The sequence below is a fragment of the Stenella coeruleoalba genome (genome assembly GCF_951394435.1).
Source record: "Stenella coeruleoalba genome assembly, chromosome: 9".
NCBI lineage: Eukaryota > Metazoa > Chordata > Mammalia > Artiodactyla > Delphinidae > Stenella > Stenella coeruleoalba.
The window spans coordinates 14461138-14479775 of record NC_137155.1 but is presented as its reverse complement, the minus strand read 5'-3'; the positions used below and the strand labels follow the sequence as shown (position 1 = coordinate 14479775).

General features: G+C 40.3%; 1 protein-coding gene across 2 annotated transcripts in view; it reads left to right on the top strand.

The window, feature by feature from the left end:
• Window positions 1-8960: 8960 nt before the first annotated feature.
• The window catches only part of STARD3NL (STARD3 N-terminal like), a 51726-nt gene continuing 42048 nt past the window's right edge, over window positions 8961-18638 (top strand). Inside the window, exon 1 of one of the 2 annotated variants that reach the window (XM_079931033.1) lies at window positions 8961-9096. The gene's annotated coding sequence lies outside the window, so the exon portion shown is untranslated. The remainder of the gene's footprint in view (window positions 9097-18638) is intronic. The other variant, XM_079931034.1, reaches the window with a different exon arrangement.

Below are 18638 nucleotides of genomic sequence, written 5' to 3'. Positions count from 1 at the left end.
CAAACTTCTATGAAGTTCTAACATTAGCTCTGGTCTCATAAGTTGGGTTTTACTTAGTCTTTTAGACTTCTAATACTTAAATTCCTGCAGCTGAAGTTGTCTTTTCAATAAATTCAATATGAATTTACATTCTGTTTTAAAGTAAATTAATATTTAAAGTCTATCTTGGATCAGACCCAAATGTCCCAAGTTGCCCAGAACCCATGTCACTTTACGTGGTATAGATACTGCCCTTCCTAACAGGTATCTACTATTTCATTCTTCTCCAGGATTGGTGTGCTTTTCCTTTTTTAAGTTGAAATCATCTATCCCAGGTTTTTCACATTTTTATTTATATAGTAGTATTACTTAGTGGGAACTAAGTTGCAGTGTGCATCAGTGATTTTGAAACCAAGCAGGACTTTGCTGAGCCTTCCTGGGGACAGAACCCCACATGCCCCCCACCTCTTGTTTGTAGAAAAACTTTAGCCTCCTAGGCTTTTCCCAAGTTCCAAAGAGTAAATATAATCAGAGAAGTGAGAAAATGCTGAAACAAACAAACAAACCAAAACAGTCAAGCAAGACAAAATAATAATTTACCCATAAAACAAAGTCAAGGACTTTTAGTTCCTCCTCAAGGGCCACAGATAATATCCTGAGCCATATCCTCGAGTTATTTTACAGATACTAAACCTCCACCAGGCAGAAGAAGTTAACTGCATGCTGACCACCAACATGTAGACTGATTCCAACCAGTTGGAATCAGAGTTTGATAATTCAGATTTCCAAAACTTCACTCTGTTACCTCACCATCGACCACTCAGAGAATAGTGCACGAGTTGATCACACATCCTATGACCCTCTCCCTCCTAATGTCTTTAAAAACCCTTTCCTGGGCTTCCCTGGTGGCGCAGTGGTTGAGAGTCCACCTGCCGATGCAGGGGACATGGGTTCATGCCCCGGTCCAGGAGGATCCCATGTGCCGCGGAGCGGCTGGGCCCGTGAGCCATGGCCGCCGGGCCTGCGCGTCTGGAGCCTGTGCTCCGCGACAGGAGAGGCCACAATGGTGAGAGGCCCGCGTACCGCAAAAAAAACAAACAAAAAAAACAAACCCTTTCCTGAAAGCCACTGGGGAGTTCCAATCTTTTTAGCACAAGCTACCCATTTTCCTTTCTTGGCATCCTGCAATAAAAGCTGTACTTTCCTTCACCACAACCTGGTGTTAGTGGATTGGCTTTGCTGCACTTTGGGCAAAGAGACCCAAGTTTGGTTTGGTAACAATGTGTCTAATTATTAAATTACTAAAAGGATTGTCCCTTTTGGACAAACTCCTAAGATTATTTTAGCTGCAAACTAGTGATAAAGGAAATATAAGAAGAATTTTAGGAAAAAATGCGTTAATCCCTCCTTTCATCATATTCTCAACCATAGGCCCTCTCAAAACCTTAAGTGACTTTTCAATTTAGATAATTCAGAGACCTATAGTTTCATGTACCATTCAATCATGGCTACCCTCAAGGTTACTCACACATTACTGCTGTCATTTCTCTTCCTATAACGCTTGTCCTCCATATTCCACTTATCGTCTTACAGGTTTATATCACTTATATCCTTAAAAATCCAAATTACAGTTTGTCTCTTTAAGTAAATATTTTCATATTTTTAAGACCACTGCAGTACCTGGGAGGGGGCTGGTCAAGGGCAAGTAAAAACACCCAAAACCCTTCTACCATTATAAAGTTGCCTTGTCTTGATTCAGCACTTGCTTGGTTGTTTGAAACCTTTGCCTGTTTTCCTGACTTCTGGCAAAATTGATTCTGACTGTTTCTGCTTAAGTTTTCAAAATTTCTGTGGAGGGATAAGCCATTGAACGTGCATACTCTGCCATTTTCACCACTGACATTCAAAAATAATTTTCTTATGGTGCACAGTGCTATTCTAGCCTGAGGTTCACTAAAATAATATTATTCACACCTGTCAACATGCTCAACCCATTTTGAGCTATAATTGAGTATATGGTATCAGACCAACTTCCCATCATGAATAACCATAGTGCTGGATTAACTTTGAAAAGGAAACAGTAGCATCTGAGGGTATCCAAAGCAGCCAAGAAAGATAGCTTAGGTATCTCATCTTAGATAGCCTGGTAGTGATTTTTGTCACCAGGAGATATGCTCTAAAACTTAATAAAGAATGAAATGATTTCAAATTTAATCCCAGAAATGCAAAAAGCAATGAAAAGCGAAGTAAGGCATTAATATAAGGATAAATCTAAACTAATATTGTCTGTTTAAAATAAATAATATTTTGTTGGGTTTTAAAATGATTAAACAGAATGAAAATAAGTGACAACAATTGCACAAAAATCAGGAATTGGGTAAATGAAATTAAAGTGTTCTAAAGTCCTTGCATTGTCTGGAAACCAGGGAAAGTACTAACTTGCAGAAGATTCTAATAAGTCAAAGATTCATTTTGCAATGAAAAAGCCACAGAGTAAGAAAAATATCCGCAATACAATTATCTGCCAAAGAATCATATCTAGAATATAGAAAACCTCTTAGAAATCAGTAAGAAAAAGACAGATAACCTAATTTAAAAATGGGCAGAAGATTTGAAAAGGCATTTCACAATATCCAAATGATATATAGACACATGAAAAGGTGCTAAACTCTTTTTGTCATCCAAAAAATGCAAATTAAATCCATAAGGTGATAGCCTACAGATGTATCAGAATGTATAACATTACCAAAGGTCCTCCGTGCTGTTTTCCATAGTGGCCGCACCATTTTAGATTCCAACCAACAGTGTACAAGGGTTCCAATTTCTCCACATCCTTGCCAACATGTGTTTTTTGGTTAATATCCTTCCTAACTGATGTGAGGTAATATCTCATGTTGGTTGATTTGCATTTCCCTGATGATTAGTGACATTAAGCACCTTTTCATATACCTGTTGGCCATTTGTATGTCTTCTTTGGAGAAATGTCTATTCAAATCCTTTGCCCATTAAATTGGGTTATTTGGGGGGTTTTGCTAAAGAGTTGTACGAGTTCCTTATAAGTTTTGGAAAGTAATGCCTTATTAAATATATGGTTTGCAAATATTTTCTTCTACTTTTGGGTTGCCTTTTCACTCTTGATTTTTTCCTTTACTGTGCAGAACCTTGTTGGTTTGACATAGTTCCACTTGTCTATTTTTACTTTTGTCGCCTGTGTTTTTGGTGTCGTATCCATGAAATCATTGCCAAGCCTACTCTCATGAAGCTTTTCCCATATTCTTCTAGGAGTTTTATAGTTTCAGATCTTTTGTTTAAATCTTTAATTCATTTTGAATTGATTTTTGTGTATGTGGTAAGATAGGGGTTTGTTTTCATCCTTTTACATGTGAATATTCAGTTTTCCAAACACCATTTGCTGAAGAGACTATCCTTTCCCCACCGTGTATTCTTGGTGCCCTTGTTGAAGATCAGTTACCTATATGTGTATGGGTTTATTTCTGGGATCTCTATTCTGTTCTATTGGTGTGTATGTCTGTCTTTATCCCAGTATCATACTGCTTTAACTATGGCAGCTTTGTAATATATTTTGAAATCAGGAAGTGTGATGTCCCCAGATTTGTTCTTTCTCAAGGTCACTTTGGGTATTCTGGGTCTTTCAGCGTTCCATATGAATTTTAGAATTGTTTTCTATTTCCGTAAAAAATAAAAGCCAGTGGAATTTTAATGGGAATAGCATTGAATATATAGATTCTTTTGGGTAGTCTGAACATTTTAATAATATTAAGTCTTCCAGTCCATGAACACAGATGTCTTTCCTTTTATTTGTGTTTTCTTTAATATCTTTCATCAGTGTATTGTAGTTTCACATCCTTTGTTAGACTTATTCTTAAATATTTTATTGATTTTGATGCTATTGTAAATGAGATTATCGTCCTATTTCTTTTTTTGGTAGTTCACTGTTAGTGTATGCAAATGCAACTAAATTTTGTATATTGATTCTGTATCCTGAAACTTTCCTGGATTTGTTTATTATGTCTAACAGGTATGTGTGTGTGTGTGTGTGTGTGTGTGTGTGTGTGTGTGTGTGTATGTGTGTGTGTGTGTGTGTATAATCTTTAGGGTTTTCTATACATAAGATCAGGTCATCTGCACATAGGGACAATTTTACTTCTTCTTTTTCAATTTGGATGCCTTTTCTTTTTCTTGACTAGTTGCTCTGTCTAGGACTGCCTATGTTATACGTTGAATATAAGTGGTGAGAGTGGATACCCTTGCCTTGTTCCTGATCTTAGAGGAAAAGCTTTCAATTTCTCACCATTGAATATGATGTTAGTTGTGGGCTTCTAATATTTTGTCTTTATTATGTTGAGGTACATTCTGTCTATACCTAATATGCTGAGAGTTTTTATCATGAAGGGATGTTGAATATTATCAAATGTTTTTTCTGCATCTATTGAGATGATCATATGATTTTCATCCTTCATTTGTTAATGTGGTATATCACACTGGTTGATTTGTATATGTTGAACCATCCTGGTATCCCTTAAATAAATTCCATTTGATCATGGCATATAATACTCTTAATGTAGTGTTGAATTCTGTTTGCTAGAATTTTTGTTACAAATTTTTGCATTTACATTCATCAGAGATATGGAGCTGCAATTTTCTTGTAATGTCTTTTTCTGGTTTTGGTATCAGGGTAATATAGGCCTTATAAAATGGATTTGGAAATGTTGCCTCCTCTTCAATTTTTTGGAGAAGTTTGAGAAAGACTGGTGTTAAGTTTCTTTAAATGTTTGGTAGAATTCACCAGGGAAGCCATCTGATCCTGGGTTTTTCTTTGTTGAGAGGTTTTTTTTACTACTAATTCAATTTCCTTACTTGTTATTAGTCTGTTCATATTCTCTATTACTTTTACCATCTGATCCAGTAATTCCACTCCTGGATATATACCCAAAAGAAGTGAAATCAGGATTTTAAACAGATATCTACATTACCATGCTTATTGCAGCATGATTCACAACAGTCAAGATTTGGAAACAACCTAAATTTCCATCAACAGATGAATGGATAAAGAAAATGTGGTATATACATACAACAGAATGTAATTCAGCCTTAAAAAAGAAGGAAATCCTACCGTTTGGGACATCATGGATGGACCTAGAAGTAAATATTATGTATACCTCTACATTATTATCAAAATTAATTTTTCATTTTAAATGCCCTTTTATCTAAGTAACAACTGCTTTGACTGAAGCAAAAGCTAAAGTGCTACTCCATGTATTTCTTGCCTTTCAGATTCAATTGGGTGACAAATAATTGCACCATCGAGTTCTAATTGCTTAAAAGGCATGTGATATAGATCAGTTGCACAACCAGAGACATCTTCTTACTCTGACATTGCTTCATTCGGTTCAATCACCACTTTCTCTTTACAGCATCTGTATTTTCTAGATAATTCCTAAAGATTTCTGGAATACAAAATTCAGGGCTAAAACCTCTCATGGGCTGCTTCAGTAGCTGTGGTGTCCCAAAGCCCAAACCTGGAGTGGGCAGAGAAGTCTTTGGGCTCAGGCGCCTGGCCTGGGGGAGTGTGAGGTGAGGGCTGAGTTGAGCTGTACTTGGGGATGGGGAGAGGGAGATCTGCAGTTGTAGCAGCACCTCTTACCTGCACACACGTGGCCCTCTTATGGCACCAACCATCTGAAAGGCAGACACCAAAGTCCAGCCTAGCCCGTGGCTCACACAAAGTTCAGAGGGAGGAGCTGGTGATGCAACATCATCATAGAAAACATTAGGCCTGGAAATAAGTCAGTCACAGAATAACAGATACTGCATGATTCCACTTAAATCAAGTATTTAGTACAAACTCATAGATGCAGACAATAGAATGGTGGTTGTCAGAAGATGGGAGAGGAAAAGATGGGGAATTTTTCAATGGTTATAAAGTTACAGTTATATACAAGACTAATAAGCTCTAGAGATTTGCTGTACAACACAGAGCCCATGGTTAACATAGGTTGTTGTTTACTTAAAAACTTAGGACAGTAGATCTCTTGCTATGTGTTCTTACCACAAAGAAAAAAGCAAGGGGACACAAGAAATATTTTAGTGGTGATGGACACTTTTTTTAAAATTTTATTTTACTGAAGTATAGTTGATTTACAATGTTGTGTTAGTTTCTGGTGTACAGCAAAGTGATTCAGTTATATATGTGTGTGTGTGTGTGTGTGTGTGTGTGTGTGTGTGTATTTAAATACACACATATATAAATTTTTTTTAATATTCTTTCCCATTACGGTTTATTACAGGATATCGAATATAGTTCCCTATGCTATACAGTAGGACTTTATTTTTTAACCATTCTGTATATAATAGTTTGCATCTGCTAATCCCAAACTCCTAATCCATCCCTCCCCCTCTCCCCTCCACCTTGGCAACCACAAGTCTGTTCTCTATGTCTGTGAGTCTGTTTCTGTTTCATAGATAAGTTCATTTGTGTCATATTTTAGGTACTACACATAAGTGATATCATATGCTATTTGTCTTTCTCTTTCTGACTTACTTCACTTAGTATGATAATCTCTAGGTCCATCCATGTTGCTGCAAATGGCATCATTTCATTCTTTTTCATGGCTGAGTAGCATTCCATTATAGATATATACCACATCTTCTTTATCCATTCATCTGTCAATGGACATTTAGGTCATTTCCATGTCTTGGCTATTGTAAATAGTGCTGCTATGAACATAGGGGTACATGTATCTTTGTGAATTAGAGTTTTGTCAATGGATATGTTTATTACCTTGTTTATGGTAATGGTATCACAGGTCTATGCATGTGTCCAAACTCATTAAAATGTATCCATTAAATCTTTGCAACTTTTTGTATATTGTTTGTCTCAATAAAGTTGAAAGCAAAAAACAAACAACAAAAGAAGATGAACACAAAAATGAGAATATCGAGTGCTGGCAAAGATGTGGAGCTACTGGAATTTTCATTCACTGCTAGTGGAATGTAAATTGACAAAACCAAAAAGCTATTTGGCAGTGTCTACTAATACTGAATATATGTACATCCTGTGGCACAGTAATACTACTCCTAGGTATATATCAAAATCAAATGTGTAACTATGCACATCAACAGACAGGTATAAGAATATTCATAGCAGCAGCATCATTTGTAGTCAATGACTACATATTCATCATTTGTAGTCACCCCAAACTTTAAACAACCCAATGTTAAGCAATATTAGAATAGATAAAGAAATATGGAGATATATACAAGTATGAAAATGAATAAACTACTAATATATTCTTTACTATGGATCAATCTTACAAACACATTATTGAGTGAAAAGAGCCACACAAGAGTACATACTATGTGTGGCCATTTATAACCATTGGAAAGCAGGCAAAACTAATTTTGGTGATAAAATTCAGAACAGTGACCGTTTCTGTATGGGTTGCAATGACTAAGATGGAGCACAAGGAGAGCTTCTATATTGCTGGTAAACATTTAACATCTTGGTCTAGGAGGTGGTAACACATGTTCGTTTACTTTGTTACCAAGATACCTGCTCGGGATTATTGCACTTTTGTACATATGTTATCTCTTAACAACTTTTCGCACATCCATTCAGAAAATTTTAAAAATTATATTCCATCAATTTTGGCGAGGGTGCAGGGAAGGGGTGCTCATTTATTTATGGTAGTAATGTTAGTTGTAACAGCTACTTTGAGGAGTGAATAGAGGGAAATCTACTACTGAGATTGAAAATGTGCATACTCTATCCAGCGCACCCACGTTAGTATCTCTACCTAGAGAACACTTGGATATATGTGCAAAAAGGCACAAACACACGTTGAAGGTAGCAACGCTTCTAACAAAAAACTGAAAAAGAAACAAACTATGGATAGAGGGTAAGGGAATCATAAAGTAAATCTATTGGTTCTGAGAACTACTACGTAGTATTTTAAAAGAATGAGATAAAGTTATATAGAGATATGGAAAGATCTCGAGGATATAATGTTGATTGGGGAAAAAAATTACATCTACACATATTTAGATGCAGAGGAACTAGGAGTCACCATATAGGGACTGGTTTGTAATTCCTGCCTGAAAAGGATTAGCCTAATGTGTGATGTTCACATTTATGGTTATGTGTAACTTAACATGAATTAATATCAGCAACCCGGACTCAGGCACTAACTTCAGCAGGCGAACCGAGTGCCTGAGGACCTGGAAGCGGAAGGAGAACGTTCACTCCGTAAGCTCCTATTGCCTCCTGTATTTGGACGATGTAACTGTAGCATCTATTGGAAAAAAAGGTTCATTAAAATATAAAGATGTGAAGTCAAACAATGATTAAAGTATGCCAATTTCGTGCGAAAACCGATACAAATATAATTGAATGTGACTATTATATTAAGACTGAGGTGTTAGTTAAGCGATAGAGCGCAGAGAAAGGGTGTGTCCTAAGTCTGGAGGGGTCTGAGGAGAAGTCAAAGCTGAGGTGACTCTTGAACAGAGAAACTGAAATGTCCTACTTTTTCATTCCTGGAGAGCCCGGAGGCCCTGAAATCCAGTCCCATGATTATTTTCCAGAGCTGGAGCCTAAATCCCCACCGAGCGACTGGAGGAAGGCGGAAGAATGGTTGAGGAGGGAGAAGCGACGTGTCACAAAACGGTGTGGTACGAGTTTACGGGAAACCCAACCAGTCGGAGTTCCAGATTCCCACTCTCTCCTCAGGGCAGGCCGGCCCGCCCTCTCCCGCCTTCCCGCGACGCTTACTGGGCAGTAGATTATTGACAGAGTCATTCACCAATCGCTGCTCTGCTACGGGGGGTCACTCAGGCCCTCAGCCTTGTCTTTGGTCCCTCCGGCGAGATGCAGCCTCTGTGCGTCGACGTCAGCGTGCTGACGTCACGGGCCGGGTACTCGAGGAGCCGGGGGCCGCTGTCCGCGGGCGGTGGGCTGCGCGACGTCTGCAGGGCTCGATTCCCGGTCCAGCCCCGCCGAGCTCCGCCCCTCCGCCCGCGAAGAGTGCAGCGGGCGCAGCCACAGAGCCGCTGTCGCCGGGCCAGCCTAGGGCGGCCGGCCCGGAACCACCCGATGAGGTAGGCTGGGTTTCTCGTCACCCTATTTGACAGATTGGAAAACTGAGTCATCCGGGATCAGATGATTTGCCCGGGACTCACTGGAGACCCGCGAACGGAGGCCAGAGCCGAGCGTCCGGTTGTGTTTGTTGAGCCCTCGCCGTCCTCCGGGGAGGAGGAGGGGCTAGGCAGGCTGTATTTATAAAGGATACGAAAGTGAAGTTGCAGATTGCGGAGCCCCTTTTCATCCAGGGTTTGGGCTGGGATTCAGGGGATGGATGCAGGTAGCGAGGTCTCCATTCCTTAACCCTGCGGACCCCGAGGAGCCCTCGGTGGGGTCCAGACTGGTGCTGGCCCCTTGGGCCCTACAGAATGACCAAGAATGGTTACTGGGGTGATGCGTGGATTATACAGACAAGGTCGGTTACTGACCTCTTTTATTCATCAAGAAAAGCTATGTTCGAAACAAAATTGAAAAATTAAAGCTCAAGTCCCGAATGTTCTGGCTCTGGTTTCAGTTCAATGCTTTGCCCACTCGTGGGTATCTGGCCATATTTTGAAATCTCAGTAGCATGCTTATTTTTGTTTTAGGATTAGAAAGGGATTCTCTCTCTCTCTCTCTCAGTTCAAACATGACTTAACATTGTGGAACTTTTCTTATCACTCTCTTCATGTGCCAATTGTTCACCATGTCATGTGTCTTCTATTTCACAGATGGAATCACTGAATTCATCACTTGACTCAGTAATAGTTTGGATAAGTTTAGCAAGGTAACAAAGTAACAGGTCGAACCTCTCAATACTAATACTGGAATTAGTTGTTTGTTTCTCAGAATTCTTTGTTGAGAAGGGTTCTGAAAGATAATTCGTGTATATATATATATATATATATAAATAATATATACACACACACACACACACAGTCTACCCATACACCCTTACAAAACAAAACAACTTAGGGTACCGTTGCTTTATTGATGGGTTCTAATAAGGTGGGGCATAATTCATGCTCATAAAGTGAAAATGTGTACTATAGGATATATGTATCCATATGTAGTATTTTGTACTGTGAAGAATTTATTCTCTTTAAATCTTGCTGTCTCAGACATTGACCTTTTAAGACTGCATTATTGCATAAAACTGCATTAAAGAAATGAAATTAAAGCCGCTTCAGGGGACTTTTCCTTACTTAGGTTCACAGAAGAATGGTTATTATCATTTGACTTTAGTCTTTGGAAAATTTATCTGATGAGTGCCTCATCTATGCCATGCTTTGTTTTAGATGTTGGGGATTGAACGCTGAAACGTTTAGATAAGGATCCTGCCCTCAAGACCTTCCATTTTGGTGGAGATACTATAAATATATAAATAAAAATGACAATTTTAGATAATGATAAATGCTAGAAAAAAATATTACAGGGGAAGGGGCTGGAGAGTGACTGGGATGTGGACGGAAGTTTGGATGTGGGTGATCAGAGGAGATTCCTTGAGGAAGTTTGGAGGAGACCTGAGTGTTTAGAATGAGTCAGCCATGGGAAGATGACTGGAAGTTTCCAAGCAGAAATTACAGTGCAAAGGAGCTGAAGGAAAAAGGAGCTTGGCATGTTCCAGGGATGGATGAAAGGCTGTGTGGTTGGAGTGAGGTGAACCTAGGGGAGAGGGAGATGGGGAGACACGGGGAGGAGATGACGCTCAAGAGGTAGGCAGGACTGAGGTCATCTGAACCCCAGGTAAGAATTGCAACCAGACAAAGGAAATAGGATTTAGATATAGTCAAAGCTCTCCTTTTTTTTTTTTTTTTTTTTTTTTTTGCAGTAAGCTCTCCATTTTTTTAAGTGACATTCATAGAAGCTAACCAGCTCTCTGCTTTATATTGGTTATGAAATCATTACATGTATATATTTTTTACCGATGGTCCTCTTTCTTAATGGAAAAATGTCTTCTTCCCTCAAGCGCTGTGTCCCAAGCTGTTTCTTTCCTGTTCATTCTTATTACTGGCAGGACTCTGAGCCTCTGCTTATCTTCCACTCCCTGCTTTTATCCTTCCTGCTCCCAAGCACGAGTCCTCTCCAGTGTTGATGTGCAGACATTAAGTCCCTGCACTTCCCCAAGCAGAGTTCTAGGAAACTGCATTGTCAAGTGGATTACTGTTTTCCATTAAAACTTTTATTACTGACCAGAGACTTAACGTCTGCCTTTATTTAGTGCCCACGATGTACCAGGTGCATTATATACATTCTGATCCTTCTAACCTTCTACTGTAAATCTTATCCCTTCTTGGTGGAAGAGGAAGCTTCTGCCTCAGGCCACCCAGGTGGTACTGAGGGAGCCCAGGTTTGAAACCAGTTAGCCTGCCCCCGAAGCCCATTCCATGCTACTCCACCTCACCGCTTCCCGAGTACATAACAACTACAAACCTCTGTTATTTGAAATTAATATTTTATGAAATAGCATTTTAGGGATCGTGATTCAATCCTCTTAGTTTAAAGGTGAGACTGTGGAGGCCCATTGATATTCGGTGCTTTTCAAGGCAGAATTGGCACCAGATTCTCGCCCTGCTGATTCTCAGCCTAGTGTTCTTGTTTGCTTGTTTGTTTGTTTTTCTGCTATACTTACTTCATGAAAGTCCCTTCACAAGGAGTTTCTGTATACACAAAAATATAATTTTTCAGCATCATGAATTTACTGTCCATAACCTCATACAAGGCAATTTTTAAAAGATGAAACAGTGCTGCTTCTTGGGCTAAAATAACCCCTTGTTTTATTTTACTTCTCTTTTTCAGCAGTGAGCAGGTGTAAATATTCTGGATGAATCTTGGTTCTCTTAGTAGAAAGTGGTTTCAAAATGACTTTAAAATTTAAGTTTTAACTTCACAAATCTTTGTAAGGGAGTTTTAAATTTACTGTTTTCCCAGCTTTAACCATTTGCTTACAAGTATGGGAATATTGCCGAGTGTTTGCTGGCTCAGAGTTTCTGCTGGCAAGTAGAGTTTCTTCCTATAATTGAGGAAGCTGTTGGGTCAGCTCAGGAATACAACTTCTCTTTCTTAGTGTAATGTATTACCATTTTTAAAAAATGAGTAAAAATCAGTTCCTAAATTATATGGCTGGAAAATGGGTTACTTTGTTTCTACAATTTAAAAATACCCATTCTTTATTTCTAAGGTTTGCTTATTTTATTAATTATGATGGGGATATGGTTGATGAAAAATAGTAAATTAAAAAATAGCTAAATTTACTTTCTGGTGGCTTTTTGACTCTCCTATAACTTAGTGGAGATTGTCTTTTCTATTAGTCAAATCAGAATAATGTTATTAGAATTAGTAACACCTTCTTTCTTAAACATTGGAAGATATTTAAATTTAGCCAAAAGAGAGCTTTTGCTCTTTAAGTCATCTACGGGCTGTTTTGACTGAGTATGTCTATCCTTTAAGATTGTTCATGCAACTGACCTCCACCTTCTGAAGGTCCAGGCTGTCATGATTTGGACTCAAATTATAGTGCGTCCTTCCACCATGAACTCAGTGCCCCAAACTGGACTCCTGGCCTTTCCAGCTTTAGTGCCATTGCTTGTGCTCTGCCTACAGCCTGGTATGCCTTCTAGATGGACAAACCCAGACAAAGTTCTACCTGTGCCTCTGTTTCCATCTATGCTCCTTCCTCAATGAGATACTTCCTGTATCTCTTTAATGGAAACCTTCTCTTTCACAACATTTTTGGTAGTCTTTCTCGTGACAGTTTACCAATCTTGGTGTCTTTGGTAATACACTATATTGTATGTGGGTATTCAAATATATGTTGACTCGAGCTTAAAAGGGACTTAACAATTCATGTTAGACATGCAAAGATTTTTGTAGATTATAGAGCCCTGTAGTTTATAGTTTAGCTCTTTTAGATTTGTAGAGCTTTTATTGCCTCCTCTTTGCGGGAAGCATTGTTATGCTTTTCTTGGCTTTGATTCAGTAGAACCTCTTTCCTGTTTTCAGTTGAGGGTCTGACTGCTACAGCTACCAAAGGGTCCCTTGAGAGGAACTCACCTCTTTGGGCTGTAAATATTGAAGACACATTGTTGCAAATAAAAATCAGTGTTCTCTGTGTTTATGGCTTTAGAAAAAAATAACAGTAATTCCAGTTTTTAATAGTGAAGATGAGAAAACTGAAGCCCAGAGGACTAGCCAGGGGGTCCTGTAGTGCCAGGCAGGGGAGCCTGGTCAGCACTTGTGGTTCACGGCGGCGGGGGCCAGTGTGGGCCAGCACTCGTGCTGATGTTCTGCTGCAGAATTCCTGGTAGCCTATTAAGAGTGTATCAGGGCTTCCCTGGTGGTGCAGTGGTTGAGAGTCCGCCTGCCGATGCAGGGGACATGGGTTCGGGCCCCGGTCCGGGAAGATCCCACATGCCGCGGAGCGGCTGGGCCCATGAGCCATGGCCGCTGAGCCTGCGCGTCCGCAGCCTGTGCTCCGCAACGGGAGAGGCCACAACAGTGAAAAAGATTATATCAGTACAGCTTAGGCCCTTTCTGGATTGTTACACTTGCTTTGCTAGTGAGTTGCCCTGGATCTGGGAGACACCTCTTGTTGTGACTCACGGTCAAAGCAGGACCTCTCACCAAGGATCCCGGACTGAGCTATTTAAGCCCGTGGGATCTTCCTGGGCAAGCATTGGTTGGTATTGGGTTTGGCAGGCTCTTTAGTTTAAAACCTCTCTCTTCTACTTCCCCTCTCATCACAGTTTTCCAAAAAATATCTTGGGACTGGTGGGCATCCTTTGTATTAAACTTGGAGTTTGGAGGAAATCAGTCTAGTGCCTTCTAAGTTGCGGTAATTACGGGTTTCCACGTCCCATATTTTCTAGGACAGTTTACTTTTCAGACACTGTGCATTGTTCCTCACTAGAGCATGTTCTTGTTTGCTTTTTATTTCAGGAAAATGTATTCTCATAATTCTTTTAATTAATCAATCACTTGCTGAATTAATGATGTAGAACCAGAGAATTTCAAGTTCATTTTCCTATCGGTATGGTATGTTAAATTCTTCCAAGGGAACACAAGGAGCTCTTGAGAAATTAGAATCTTCTCCAGCTGAGGTTGGAGCACCAGCCAGGACTTGCTTATGTTATTATTAATAAAAACTGACACTTAGGGCTTCCCTGGTGGCGCAGTGGTTGGAAGTCTGCCTGCCAATGCAGGGGACGCAGGTTCGTGACCCGGTCCGGGAAGATCCCACGTGCCGCGGAGTGGCTGGGCCTGTGAGCCATGGCCGCTAAGCCTGCGCGTCCGGAGCCTGTGCTCCGCAACGGGAGAGGCCACGACAGTGAGAGGCGCGTTCCACAAAAAAAACCCCTGACCCTTAGGGCTTCCTCTGTGTCAGGTGCTGTTTTAAATGCTGTGGGTCAGGGTTTCTCATCCTCAGCACTGTTGACATTTTGGGTTGGATAATTTTTTGTGGTGGGAGCTGTCCTGTGTGTCATAAGGAGTTTAGCAGCATCCCTGGGCTCTATGCCCTGGGTACCAGGGGCCCCTCCCCTAGCTGTGACAACCGAAAATGTCTCTCGACAAGCCAGCTGTCCTGAAGGGGGTAGTGAGCAGAGTCCTTCCCTCCACAGCCCAGACACCTTGAGAACAACTGCTTTATATAAACTAATTTATTCCTCTCAACAGCCCTCTAAGGTGGGTCATATTACTGTCCTCATTTTATGGAAGGAGAAGCTGAGGCATAGAGTGGTTAAGTAACTTGTCCGAGATTACACAACTAGTCAACAATCATACTGGATGTGAAACCAGGCACTGCTCTTCGTGAACCCTGGCCCAGCGTATCCAACAGACTGGGCGCAAACTGTTAGGAATCCAAAGACCCATGTAAACCAGGGGACAAAACAAATGCCAGTGGCATCAAGCAGGGCTGTGAGGTGGCTGGAGGGAACTGGGGAGCCTTGCCAGAATTGCCTGTTTTTCAAGAGAAGCTAGAAATCTGGATTTTATTTGTGTGAAAAAATTCTTATCTTTTAATATTGGCAATTCAGTGTTTACAAAACATCGTGCAAGCCACTAGACAGGCAAAGAGTATCACCTACATATGGACAAGATTTGGTCCTGGACCATTAAAGTTTGTGGTCTCTTTTTGTGGAGACTTTGCAGCAATATAACATTATAGAGAATTGTATATTCATTTGATGAGGGGCAAGGAGGTAGATTCTCTGTGGAGAGCGAAAGTTTCGCTTCTTGGAAGGCTCTGAAAATAAGGATGGGTGGGTGGAGCTTCTAGCTAGAAATGGTTGTCTTGCTTTCTTATAAGCCAAAAGAGTGCGAGACTTAGGCTGGCCATCTGTCACACTTTGAAATGTTAATGCTCTGCTGCCCAGACTCAGTTTGCAAGTTCTGTACTTTTATGTCCTCCAGCAGCATCACTCATAACAGTTTCTTTTATGACCTCTGCTTGTCCAGGTGTTAAAACCCATATCTTATATGACACTGAGAAAACATAAATTCTGGAATTCAGTGGCTATATCCTGGAGAAATGAACCACAACCATACCTCACTTTTTTAACAGCCAGTAAGCAGTTGAGTATGTTTTCACTCTCTAGGTAAGACCAGGCTGTCTGCCTGCTTTAGTAGCAGATGGAATTCTGCTGGCCTTTGCAGCATTTTCCGTGAGCCTGTGTGCCATCATGCCCCTGCTCTGGTGTGAAAAGCAAACTCCTTTTCTTATGCTGACTTTTCATGGCCTCCAGATCTGTCCTGTCCTTCAGTCCCCAGTACCTCCTAAGACTCCCTCACGTGGGCCCCTCCCCCACTGTGGCCCAGTCTCCAGAACTTGTTCCTGGTCCTTCTTTGTTTTTAATTTCCTCTAGTCTGCCTCTTCCTTGCTATATGTCACCTTTTCATTTCTTCTGAAGACATACATTTTCTCTTAGGCCAGCTTTTTTTTTTTTTTTTTTTTTTTGCGGTTCACGGGCCTCTCACTGTTGTGGCCTCTCCCGTTGCGGAGCACAGGCTCCGGACGCGCAGGCTCAGCGGCCATGGCTCACGGGCCCAGCCGCTCCGCGCCATGTGGGATCTTCCCGGACCGGGGCACGAACCCATGTCCCCTGCATTGGCAGGCGGACTCTCAACCACTGCGCCACCAGGGAAGCTCTAGGCCAGCTTTTTCATCAAGCCTTTTCTAGCCACAAGAACTTAAAGTTTGGTCCTTTAGACTTATAGCTATCTTAGGCTTTAATTTCTAATTATTTGTATAAGCATTTTACCTCCTTTATAAAACTGTATTTTACTTGAGGATAGGGAACAGTCTTTCCCATCTCACTTTTTCCCCATGGCATCTAGCATAGTGTTTTACATAGGGTAGATACTTAATATGTTTCAGTTTATTCACTGGAGTCTGGTAGGTTCCCACTCATACAGTGATCTCTTCCCTTTCTTTCCATATATTTGTATCAGTTTATAATATAGTGTGTTGTTAGAGGGACTTCACTAAATAGAATTCAGAATATGTAGGAAAAAGTGATGACCAAATTAATTTGGGGAGGTTGGAGCATCTTTATTAATTACATTGTCAGTGCTAGTAATCGGAGATGAAATATCCTTGGCTTATTTAATATAATGTATTAGAGCTCCAGACAACTGTGTAAACTTGTCTAACTTTAGGTAGCAAGCACCTAGACTCCATACTTTTATACAGTGATATTTGTAATTCATGAATTTAACAAACAAATTGAATGCCTAAAACATGGCCACGCATTTCCCTAGGTGCTAAGGGCACAGAAATGTCTTCTGGAGCTTTTGGTATAGTACTGAGAATAAGACATGTAAACAATATGTGAAATACATATGAAAGATTAGAAGTGCTGGTAAAGAAAGATAATATATCAGTGGGATCAGAGAAGATTTCATTGAGGAAGTGATCCTTAAGCTTCCTTGAGCAATGAATAGGCTTCTATTGCTGTTAATCATTTGGCAGTTGGAGGGAAAGGCACTCCAGGCAGAAGGAGTATTAGGACAAAGGCACGGATGGTGCAACCACCTCGTGGACAAGGGAGCCAACAATGAGTTAGTACATCTAGAGCCCTGGGTGTGAGGGAAATGGAGTTTTGAGTAGAGGGAGGAAATGGTTTATTCAGGCTTTCATTTTAGAAAAGCTAGCATGAGAATGTTTTGCAGATAGTAGACTGAATTACAGAGTAATGTGGATAAACGCTGATTGGGAAAACCATGGAAAAGACTGATGAGAGCTATTAGGAGGAATGACACAGTCACCAGTTAAGAATATAATGTTTGGAAGATAGAGCCAGTAGCAGAATCACATTTAACACATTGTCTTAATACAAGGTGTAAACGAGATCTTACTGATTATTATTGGTTAATTTTTCTTACCTTAAACATTTGTGAAGTATTTATAGGTAGTGTATATATATTATACATCAATGTCAGTATTTTTAAGTCATTCTTAAAATTTTCTTTTTTGATTTTGTAATTGTTTATTTCTTATTAATTATTTGAGAGCAAATAATTTGAGAGCAATTATTTGGAGACATGCTAGTTTCAAACCTCTATTGAGAACCTTGTGAGCTTAAACAGGTCTTACTTTAGTGATATCCTCTGCCTCTGTAACATGTGTTCCCAGCCCATTCTCATTATTAGGCTGTAGTTCATACTCTATTTTCTGGATATATTAGCTTGTAGTTGTATTGACTCTTATAATTAGTGGTCTTTGTTTCTGTGATCCTGTTTCCTGAAGCACAAGCTAGGTTGATAAAGTCCTCTGATGCTGATCTCTCAAGGCTCTGTGTTCCTTTGTGACCGCCTAAAAAGTCTGATGAAGAAAGAGGAAAGGGTACTGGTTTAAATCTCAGTGTCAAGATTTGAGATTGACTTTCCTTCCAAGTCACATGCACCAAGCTTTGAACCTCAAACCTTGACTTACGGTAGAGATTAGTGATTTTTTTAAAGAACTGTGTTTTACCCATGTCTCAAATTATGGGAGATAACGTATGTAACTTCTGCCTGTTGGTAGATACCCCCGCGCAAACATGCCAATGGCCTTCCCTTTTATTGACTTGCTCTAGTTTGTGAGATACGAAGTTGGCCTCAGATAACTCCGGGGGCAGTTGATGTTACATCTTCCCTAGCATTGCTACTAGTGTGCCACTTCTACCAGCTGTAGAGCCACTACAGGAGCAGTGAGTAGAGGATGGCTCTGACAACTAGAGCGACACTTGCAGGAACCCTTATCCTGCCAGAGAAGGAGTCTTGTGTTGTTGAATAAAAAGAAATGCATCTTGCCTCTAAATATCCACCTTGGCTTTGCTGTTTGCTCATCAGCTAGCTACTTATAGTTTAGCTTCTGTTTTCTCTGCATAGAGAAGATAGGTCTGGGGAGGCCTGCTAGGAATGTGTTCTTCACACGTTCTTAATTCTAGTCTTTGAGATGAAGAAAGACAGTTACTAAAACAAGTTGTACACCTTTAGCTACCTTCCTATGGTTCCTAGGAGAGCAGTGAGCTCACTGCCTTGAGATATTATTGATTTTCAGATCTAGATCAATAAGATCATCAGTTCCACCCTGAGAATT